Here is a 10,238-nt window from a genome sequence, read left to right on the forward strand (position 1 = left end):
GGGGGGGGGCGGTGGGGAATGGAGAGAAAGAACTAGGGCATAGTGATTTGGAACTGGAGAAGTAGGAAAGATGTAAGTCACAAGAGACCTTGTATACAATGGCAAGGGCTTTGAAGTGCATGCATGTGTTGGAAAACATTGAAATACTTTGAATTGGGTGAGAGCATGGATTCACTTGTTTAACATATACTGAGTGTGACCTCTCTTGCAAGCATGGGCTAAGTACACATGACCCCGAAAGCTCATGCTCACTGGATCAAGGATGATTGCTTTGGAGGCACAGTGGAAACAGGATATATCTTACTGTAGTCTAAGTAAGAAAATAGAAAGTGGGAAAGAGTGACCAGCGTGGGAAAGAGTGACCAGCGTGGGAAATGGGAGAATATGAAGGATCAGCAGCACCTGAGATTGGATTGTGAAGACAAGTGAAGAACAAGGATAAGTAAAGGATGATTTTGATATTTGAGTTTAGTTTGCAATGGGTAACACTGAGGAATACGTATGGAAGAAATAGGTCTGTGGTCGGCCACAGGGAGATGGGGGATGAGAGTCCAGTTGGGGGTATGCATATTTGAGTTGGATGGGCTCATGGGCCATTAGGTGGACAGAAATACTGACCAGTTATACAAATGGTCTGGGGGGCGGGGTTGAAAATACGGACTGTGATCACCAGTATGTGAATGCAGTTGAAGCCGAGGGAAAATACAGGATCTACCCAGGGAGGAGGATAGAATGAGAAGAGACCCAAGGAGTGGCCCCTAAAGAGCACTAATATTTAAGAGGCTAGTGAAAGAAAAAGACCATTAGGACGTTGAGAAGGACTGCGGAGAAAACCAGGAACCTACCTGGAGGAAAGTAATTGTGCTGGAAGTGAACCGAAGAAAGAACTTGAAAGAAGAGCAAGTGTTCCACTGCTGTATAGACGAAGAATGATATTGCTCACATCTGCCCATGAAGAAACCGTAGCAACAGGAAACGATTGCAGTAGTCCAGGCAGGAGACGATGGGAGTCTGTGCAGGGCTGCTGGTAGTGGGGACACGTGGAAGAAATACCGGTGGGAATTGGTGTGACAGGGGTTGGTGGGTCAATAGACAATGGGAGGTCAAGGATAAGGATGAACCATGGTGGGTGGCTGATGGAGGATGTGGGTGGAGCATAGTTTGGGGAAAAGTCCAGGTATGGATAAGACCAGTGGAAATGGCCCATCTGAAACTTAGGATGAAGTCAGCAGAACTGAATTCCTATCCACATGCTTTATCTTCCTAGTTGGTAGTTATTTAACCTGTTTCCCGAGCTGCTAAATGGGAATGATAACATCTAGGATTATTGTAAGGAGTATATCAAAGAAAAAAAATCCTAGTTAAGCATATTCCTTAAATTAGAGTAGGCAACCCATAACTTAGCCTCTCTCTCTCTTCTTTTCTTCCTTCTTATCACCTTTGTAACATAGAAGCCTTCTTAATGCCAGCTTGGTCTAGGAGCTGGTCAGTCCATTGGAAAAGTCAGTTGAAATGGGGAATCGAGAAAACATACATTCATCCTATGCTATTTGAGGTTACCACCAAGGCTGTTTTCTCACTGAATAGAGATCCATTAGAGTTTCAGTCTCGTTTTCTTTGTAAAAGTTTAGACTTATAATCCTGCGATTTCTGGTTTTGTTCTCTCTCAAAATTGGAATAAGACCAGAACCTTACAGAGCAAAGATTTTTACTGTATTTTCCCATTTTTTTACAGTTGCCTCACTTGTCCCTAGATGGATAGGATTTTCAGTATTTTGCCTTTATCAGCTTTTCACAAAACATTCAACTAAGTTTACATAGAAATAGTGACCCTTTTTTACACTCATTTTTCATTGTAGTACTTATGGAATTATCAGAGACTACTGAAATAAGCAGGTTTGGCAACCATTTTGATTACACAGAAGTCATTTGGTGAGAACAGAAATATATGAGCCTGGCACCCTTCTACAGAATTTTCATACCTGCATGTCTATTCCCACCCTCTCCTTTCCTCCTGGTCCATCAGAGGACAGACCCCTCCGCCTGTCTGAAATAATCCCTCTTCCTGTGCTTTGGATCCTAGTCTCCTCCTACCTTTTTAGTAAATTGACACTGTGAATTACAGTTGGCCCTCGAACAATGTGTCATGCAGTGAAAGATATCCTTATAACTTTTTACTCCCCCAAAATTTAATAGCCTACTGTTGACAGCAAGCCTTACCATAACAGCATAAACAGTCAATTAACATATTTTGTTAATATGTTATATGTGTTATATGCTGTGTTCTTGTAAGCTAGAGAAAAGAAAAGCTAATAAAATCATAGGGAAGAGAAAATACATTTACAGTATGGTGCTGTTTGTATGGACAAAAATCCTTGTGGAAATGGACAGCCCACGTAGTTCAAACCCGAGTTGTACAAAGGGCAAACTGTATTTCTCCCCCATATCCAGGCTCTTTGTCAACTGGATCATTCTCTTCCACATTTAAACATGGGCATTAAGCATATTCTATGTTGGAAGAAGGAAAGGCCTGTTCTACTCCCTTCTCTGGCCAGCCACTCTACTCTCTGGGCAGCAGCCTTCTCTGAGTAATTACCTCTGGGATGCCCCCCACACAAGATCTGAAGGGCATTTTCCAGCCCTCAACTTGGCCTGACTTCCCAACAGCATCTGTTGTGGTTGCTCGTTCCTTCCTTGAAACATTCTTTTGGCTTTTCGGGATTCTCCTAGCTTTACAGGTTTCAATACTGCCGGTCTGGCCCTGCCTCCTCCCCTTTACCTCATTTGCAAGCTTATCCTGCAGTTAAACGTCCATGTTCCCCCAATGTCCGAGTTCCCCCGGGCTGCATTGTAGCCCCCTTTTCCTTACCCTGCACTGTCTCCTTAGGCAAGCCTACTTGTGACTTCAGTTACCATCTCTTCCACCAGTGGGACCACATTCCTATCCCTTGAGCCAACTGCCTTCTCAGTATCTCCTCTGCTTGTCTTAAACACTGGTCCGACTCAACACCCGCAAGGTCAAATCCTAGCCGCTTCCGAGCCTGCTGTTCTCCCAGGGTCCCTGAACAGTCGCTAAAGTCAACAGCTAGGTACCCTTGACCTCTCTTTCGGGCCCCATAGTTAGCACATCATATCTTGTTGGTTTTACTTCTGAAATAGTCCTGAAACCACCTGTTTTTCTCACTTTCTTATTACCATCGGTAGGCAATGTGGTGTATTGGTCGCAAGGAGGGAGGCTTCTCTGTGCCTCATTTTGCATCTGTAAAATGGGTGTAGTAATGGGTAAAATGGGTGTAGTAACTCATAGGTTTTTTTTTTAAAGGATTAAATGAGTGAATACACAAAGTGTTTAGAAACAGTACCCAGTGGGGGCACCTGGGTGGTGCAGTTAGTTAAGTGTCCTACTCTTGATCTTGGCTCGGGTCTTGATCTCGAGGTTGTGAGTTCAAGCCCCGTGTCCCATGCTGGGGCATGAAGCCTACTTTAAAAAAAAGAAACCGTGCCCAGTGTATATTGAGTATTCCCTGCTGTTGTAATACTCGCATGGATCACTGCAGGAGTGGTTGTCTTAAACCCATGAGAGCCCCTTTCAAGTCTTTCCTCCTCATCCTCACCAGAATGATCTTTTTTTTTTTTTTTAAAGATTTTATTTATTTATTTATTCAACAGAGATAGAGACAGCCAGCGAGAGAGGGAACACAAGCAGGGGGAGTGGGAGAGGAAGAAGCAGGCTCCCAGCGGAAGAGCCTGATGTGGGGCCCGATCCCAGAACGCTGGGATCACGCCCTGAGCCGAAGGCAGACGCTTAACGACTGTGCCACCCAGGCGCCCCCCAGAATGATCTTTTTGAAACTCACATGTAACCCTGTAGTCTCCTTGCCTATAACGCGTGAATGGTTTCCCATTGCTCCTAGAAAAGGGGTGAAAAGTCTTCCACACGCCCATTGACCTGCTACAAGATCTGGTTGGCCAGCCTCCTCTCACTCCACGGCCCCTCACTCTCTACAGCTCCAGCATTGTGGGCTGCCCCTCCGCTACACGGCACCCCCACCCCTTCCTGCCGTCACCGGACCCTTGCTGTGGCTCGGTTCCCCGAACTTGAGCGCTTGCCGTGCCTCCCTGAGTCCCCTGGTCGTTCACCAGACGTCTCCTCACAGGTCGCTTTCTCAGGGAAGCGCCTCTGACCACCACCCTCCTCCCCTTTCCCGGCGGGTCATTTGTTAGGTAGACGTCTTCCTCTCCTTCAGTGGCCCCACCAAGAGTGACACATTCGCTGGTGCATTTATTTGATTCAGCACCATCATCCGCACAGGCTGAATTAGCCAGTATTTCATTATAAGGCAGAACCTCCATCGAAATTACATTCTAACCGGCACGCTGCATACATTCAATCTTTTAGTTGGAATCTTAGCCTAAAGTCAGAGGCCTAATTCCTGCCTTGTCCACATCGCCTGCGAAGTTACTGTTACCTTTAATCAGCAAGCAAAGAATATATGCTCAGGAGATACTTACTTTGCAAGCCTCTAATTCTGTGTATTCTCTGTGGGTTCCTCCTCTGTCCCTTCTGAAAAGGTCCAAGGATCCTGTCAGAAGAGCAGCTTTTGGCCACAAGATGGCGACAGATTTCAAGCATTAGGGGAGCGTTCTAGTCTCGCCAGGGGCCTGTGTTCCTTTAGACAGGGCGTTGATGGGTCTGGTAATTACAAGGCCTCCAGCTTTGCATCACAGGTATTTTACTTAATCCTCTTTCCTTAGAGCAGCTAGGGTGAGCGCATGAATCCATCAAACTGGAACACTTCTGAGAGCCAAGGGGAGGGGGGCGGGTTATTCATCATGGGGCCAGGACAACAGATACACACCAGCGCCCTTCATGCCACACAGGGACATCTTTTCTCTCCATCTAAAGCTGAGGAGACAGTATTTATAGTCCCGCTGATTCCTACTGATGAGGGCTGGAAGTCAGAGGGAAAGGAGTACTCACGCATCACATTTGAACTTCACTTTCCAGGGTCTGGCCCCAGAAATTAGACAGTTTCAGAAAATGAGTGATGGGTGGGTGAGATATTATTGGAAATAGTACGGCTCTATATTGGTGGCGCTTCCATGCGCACCATCCTTTTTTCTTTTTCTTTTTTTTTTTTTTTTAAAGATCTTATTTATTTATTTGACAGAGAGAGAGACAGCCAGCGAGAGAGGGAACACAAGCAGGGGGAGTGGGAGAGGAAGAAGCAGGCTACCAGCAGAGGAGCCTGATGCGGGGCTCGATCCCAGAACGCCAGGATCACGCCCTGAGCTGAGGGCAGACGCTTAACCACTGTGCCACCCAGACGCCCCCATCCTTTTTTTATATATTGCCTTCCTCGAACCCCACGGCTTTGTGAAGCACCACGAAGTCAGGGAAAATATTAGCGGTACCCCACAGGTAAAGAAATTGAGGTTCAGAGAGGCAAGGCAGCTTGGCCGCGCACGGGGTGAATGCCAACCCCAGGCTTCTGCCTTGCTGCTTAGAGAAAGGAATCACAATTGCTTTTTTCACAGAAAGCATCCAAATAAAGCGAAACAAAAACCAAACAAGCAAAGACAAATCACCTGAGGTCATTTAGCACAAAGGGAAATGAATACGTGTCAAACACCAGGTGAAGTCCTACTTTATGAGACCAGACATGGCAGGATAAATTGAGAAAGTCCTGGTGTCTCTTTTCTTCCTTTTCCTCCCCACTCCTCCAACAGGACAATGGGCCTTTGTGTCCTCTAATGCTGGCTTTCCTTCACGGCAGGTGTGGGCTCTTGAGGGTACTAAATCTGGCTTGTGCACCAGGGAGCAGGCCTTGCAAAGGGTTGGTAGGGAAAAGCCATTTAGGGACAGTGACCCAGGGGCCTGTGGGGAATGCAGTTGGATTCCCAAGGATTGGAAGCAGACGCTTGCACCCCGTTCTCCCAGATCCCTGGAAGGGGGCAGGTGTCTGGTGGGGGTGGCTTGCTGGTCCTGGGGACCTGAGCTCTAAGCTCCGGCTTTGAAAACTGCAGCCAGGTTTTCCATGGCTCAGATAGTGATGCTTTGTGTAGCTCTCACGGGGGCCACACGATGAGTATTCTCGAAGGCAGCCCTGTCGGACTGAAGGATAAAGGCTTTTGCTAACTTCTGGATTGTGAAGGACCCTTTGGGCTCTTAGGGAGGGAGATATGTTTGCCAATAATGACTAATACTGAATGTCTCACCAACCTTGGCAAATAGACTCAGACTCAAGTTCACTTGATTTAGACACAAAACAATTCAAAACAAAATACATAACAAGTCTTGCCCTGAGTGTTGTCACGTTAATTCAGCCTCATTAATGAAGACATGTAACAACCAGCTCTTAGGCCCCAAAAAAGAAACACGGAAAGAAACCCAAGACGATGGCCTCTCTCACCTTCCTCTCTATCCCAAACCATGGGTTCTTAGCACTGTGCTCTGGGCAGCTGCAAAAGCCCGACACCGCGCCTGGAGCCCTTCTCTGTCCTGTAATTCCCCGCATCAAAACCACCTGTTCCACGCAGCCTTCCCTCTGGATGTCCTGCCCAACCAGCATTTTCAACAAGGAGAATCATGGGGATGCTTGCTAAATGCAGATTCTTGGCCCTTCCTCATTTCAGGCCACTGAATCTGAATCTCGAGGAGGTTGGCACTAAGAATTCCATTTTTAACAGGTTTTCCCCCAGATTATTACTACCCTTTTTTTTATACCCTTTTTTTTTTTAACCACTCCCCTTCCCCCACCACCGCTGCCCAGCCCTGTACTGGGTCAAATAGTGTTCCTCCAAAACTCCTGTTCACCTGGGGCCTGCAAATGAGACCTTTTTTGGAAGTGGGATCTTTGCAGATGTAATCGTGCCAAGATGAGGTCATACGAGATTAGGTGGGACCGCGGTTCAAGGACTGGTGTCTTTGTAAGAAGAGGGAAATGCACACACACAAAGGCACAAAAAGCAACACCATGGAGAAGTGGAGGCAGAGACTGGGGTGATTGCATCTACGAGCCATGGAACGCCAGGGGCGGCCAGCACCTTCCAGAAGCAAGGAGAGAGGCATGGTATGGTGTGTCCCTCAAAGCCTCCAAAAAAAGGATCAGGCCTGCCAGCATCTTGCTTTTGGGACTTCCAGCCTCCAGAACCTCGAGAGAATGCATTCGTGTTTGTTTGAAGCCCTTCAGTGTGTGGTACTTTGGGACGGTAGCCCTAGGAAATGAATAACACCCTCCCCTTTCCTACCTTCCATTGTCTCGATTAAACCGTCTTCGTGTCCCCTTTCCCGCTACAGGAAGTTGTACTTCCTACTCAGATTATTTTAGTGGTAGAGTGCAGCTGTGTGAAGTTATTGGGTGGACCCGTGGATGATCTCCTGGGGCACGTGGCTTACCTCCTGTGTCTTTGGGAGGCGGAGCCCACCTCTCTCTGTAAAATTGAAAACCCCCCTGCCCCCTGGGCAGCTTTCCTGGGCTAGCATTGTCACCTGGGTGGAAGCTCGGGGGGGGGGGCGGGGCGGGGGGGCCCCCCTGAGCTACCTGATGTTCTTTTAATCCATCTCTTTCCTGCTTCCCTCAGCCCCAGGTGGTTTACATTGCTGGCAGCTAAAAGCCCTGGTTGTCGTGGGTGGGCATTTGTATTCTTTGTTCTTTTCTTTTTTTTAAAAACCAAGGATGTGTGTTCAACAAAATCTAAAGATAGACAGTAATGTTCCGTCCTTGGTGGCAGGACCTTGGAGTTGGTCATTGTTCCATCCTCCCCAGCTCTCATGCTGTTGTGGTTGAGTGTATTTGTTCCGCCCTAATTTTAACCAAGAAATTATTATTAGTCACTCATTAGTCATCGTTATTATTATAGCTTTTTAAGAGTTTATGCTTCTTTCCTTATGCCAACATATTTACCAATTTCTTTACTCTCCATTGTTTTTTGCAATCCATTCTTCTTTCTGGCTTCAGTTTCTTTTCACCCAAGACTTTACCTCCTTTAGAAGTTCCCTTGGCAGTTTTCTGCATGGCTCAGTTGGTTAAGCGACGGACTCCTGGTTACAGCTCAGATCATGATCTCAGGGCCGTGAGATCGAGTTCTGCGTTGGGCTCCACGCTCAGCGGGGAGTCTGCTTGGGATTCTTTCTCTCCCTCTCCACTCGACCCCCCAAACGTGTGCTCTCACTCAAATAAATAAATAAAATCTTAAAAAAAAAGAAAGAAAGAAAAGAAATTCCCTCGGCGAAGGTCTTCACGTGGTGCACGCTCTGTCTTGGTCTGGACTTTCCTCATGACATGAGCTGCATATAGAATTTTTTTTTTTTTTGTTTCAGTTCTTTTTTATTATATTCCTAGGATTGGATTGCTGGGTTATATGTACTTCTATGTTTAACTTTTTTTTAAATGATTTTTTATTATATTATGTTAGTCACTAGTACATCCCCGGTTTCCGATATAAGGCTCGATGATTCATTAGTTGTGTATAACACCCAGTGCACCATGCAGTACGTGCCCTCCTTACTACCCATCACCGGCCTATCCCATTCCCCCACCCCCCTCCCCTCTGTAGCCCTCAGTTTGTTTCTCATAGTCCATAGTCTCTCATGTTTCATTCCCCCTTCTGATTACCCCCCCTTTCTTTATCCCTTTCTTCCCCTACTCATCATTCTAGTTCTTATGTTCCATAGATGAGAGAAATCATATGATAGTTGTCTTTCTCTGCTTGACTTATTTCACTTAGCATTATGTATTTTGATAGATATAAAGGTAGAATACTAATCCTACCCTGCTACCCCCGATCCGTATGCTCTTTACCCTCCATATGAATCCTTCATGCACCCCTGTCCTCTCCCAACCCTGTGAATGGTACCCCCACCTCACTGTACTCAGATATATTTCACACTCTGTTTACTGACTTGAATTGGCATATTGTTACTTCAGGTAAGAGTATAACATCTCCAAAGTCGGATCTCCTCGTCAAAGTTGAGCACAAGGCATTGAATATGTTACTAATGTTTTCAGGAAGCTCTCAAGTAAGTGTTCACATCATGGACGGAAGCAAGGCATTCCTCGACTCCGCTATTCTGAGACTAGTGTTAATATTGTTTTTCTTCTTTGGGATATGTACCAGCTCATATCTCCTTTGTAATCCCTGGTATGACCCTTGTAATCAATCAAATATTTGCACAAAATATTGAGATAAATAGAGTGGGAGGATAGCATCCTGATATCTCAGGCCCAGATCCAACGTCAGAACAATCGAAGGTTCCGGATGGAGGGAAGGAAAGTCAAATCATAATGAGCTGCTGAAGCTCTTGCGTGTCATACCCCCCAACCAAGGTGCACTGAAGCTCTAAGGTCTGCACGGTATTACTCTCTCCCTATAACCACATTTGGGGGGTCGGAATCAATACAGCTGGCGACTGCTGCTTTCTGCTGTGTCCCATCACGTCCCCTTCCATGGTTCGAAGACAGAGCACCCACGATGGCCTCGTCTACTTACTGCTCTGGATTCTGAACTAGGACTTGCTAACATTCTCATAGATGACGTCGCTGATGCAAAACTGCTGCTTCTTCTTCATCCACATCAGTTGCACACACTGATGGATAAAAATGTACTGCTCCTGGAGCAAAAGACCAAAGTGGGGCTCAGAGCGAGGTATTGTTGTGCAAACGCACGTTTCATACTATGACAGGATTAGAAACTAGGATCTGATGGCAAAGGAAACCATGCCCATTATTTATGAGATAATTTTATAACTGGAAAATCTAAGAGAATCGACTGTAAAAATATTTTGATTAATAATAGAGCTTAAGTCATCACAACGTAACACTAAAGGCAATGACTATCCAATCAGTAAATCACGGGCTTATTTTGAAAAAAAAATAGTGTATCATCTCATAATACACCAAAATGAATTCCAGGAAGTTTAATAAATTAAGCCATAAAAATGTGGGGGGCGGAATACAGGTTAGTTTTTCTCTGAATACTATTAGGAAGGACTTTCTAAACTTCAAAGCAATGTAATAAATTACAAATAAAAATTTCAAACTACCATATATAAAACAAAGTAAAACGAATAAAATAAAGAATAAAATAAAGGTTAAATTGTTAACTGGGAGGGAAATTTATTTTCTAAAATTATGACAAAGTGTTGATACCTTTTTTTTAAAGACACATTTATTCAGTATCATGATCAGACTATTACATTTAGCAAACAGCATGGGTGCAAAAAAAAAAAAAAAAAA

Source organism: Ursus maritimus, unplaced genomic scaffold (genome assembly GCF_017311325.1).
Source record: "Ursus maritimus isolate PB19 unplaced genomic scaffold, ASM1731132v1 scaffold_30, whole genome shotgun sequence".
Taxonomy (NCBI): domain Eukaryota; kingdom Metazoa; phylum Chordata; class Mammalia; order Carnivora; family Ursidae; genus Ursus; species Ursus maritimus.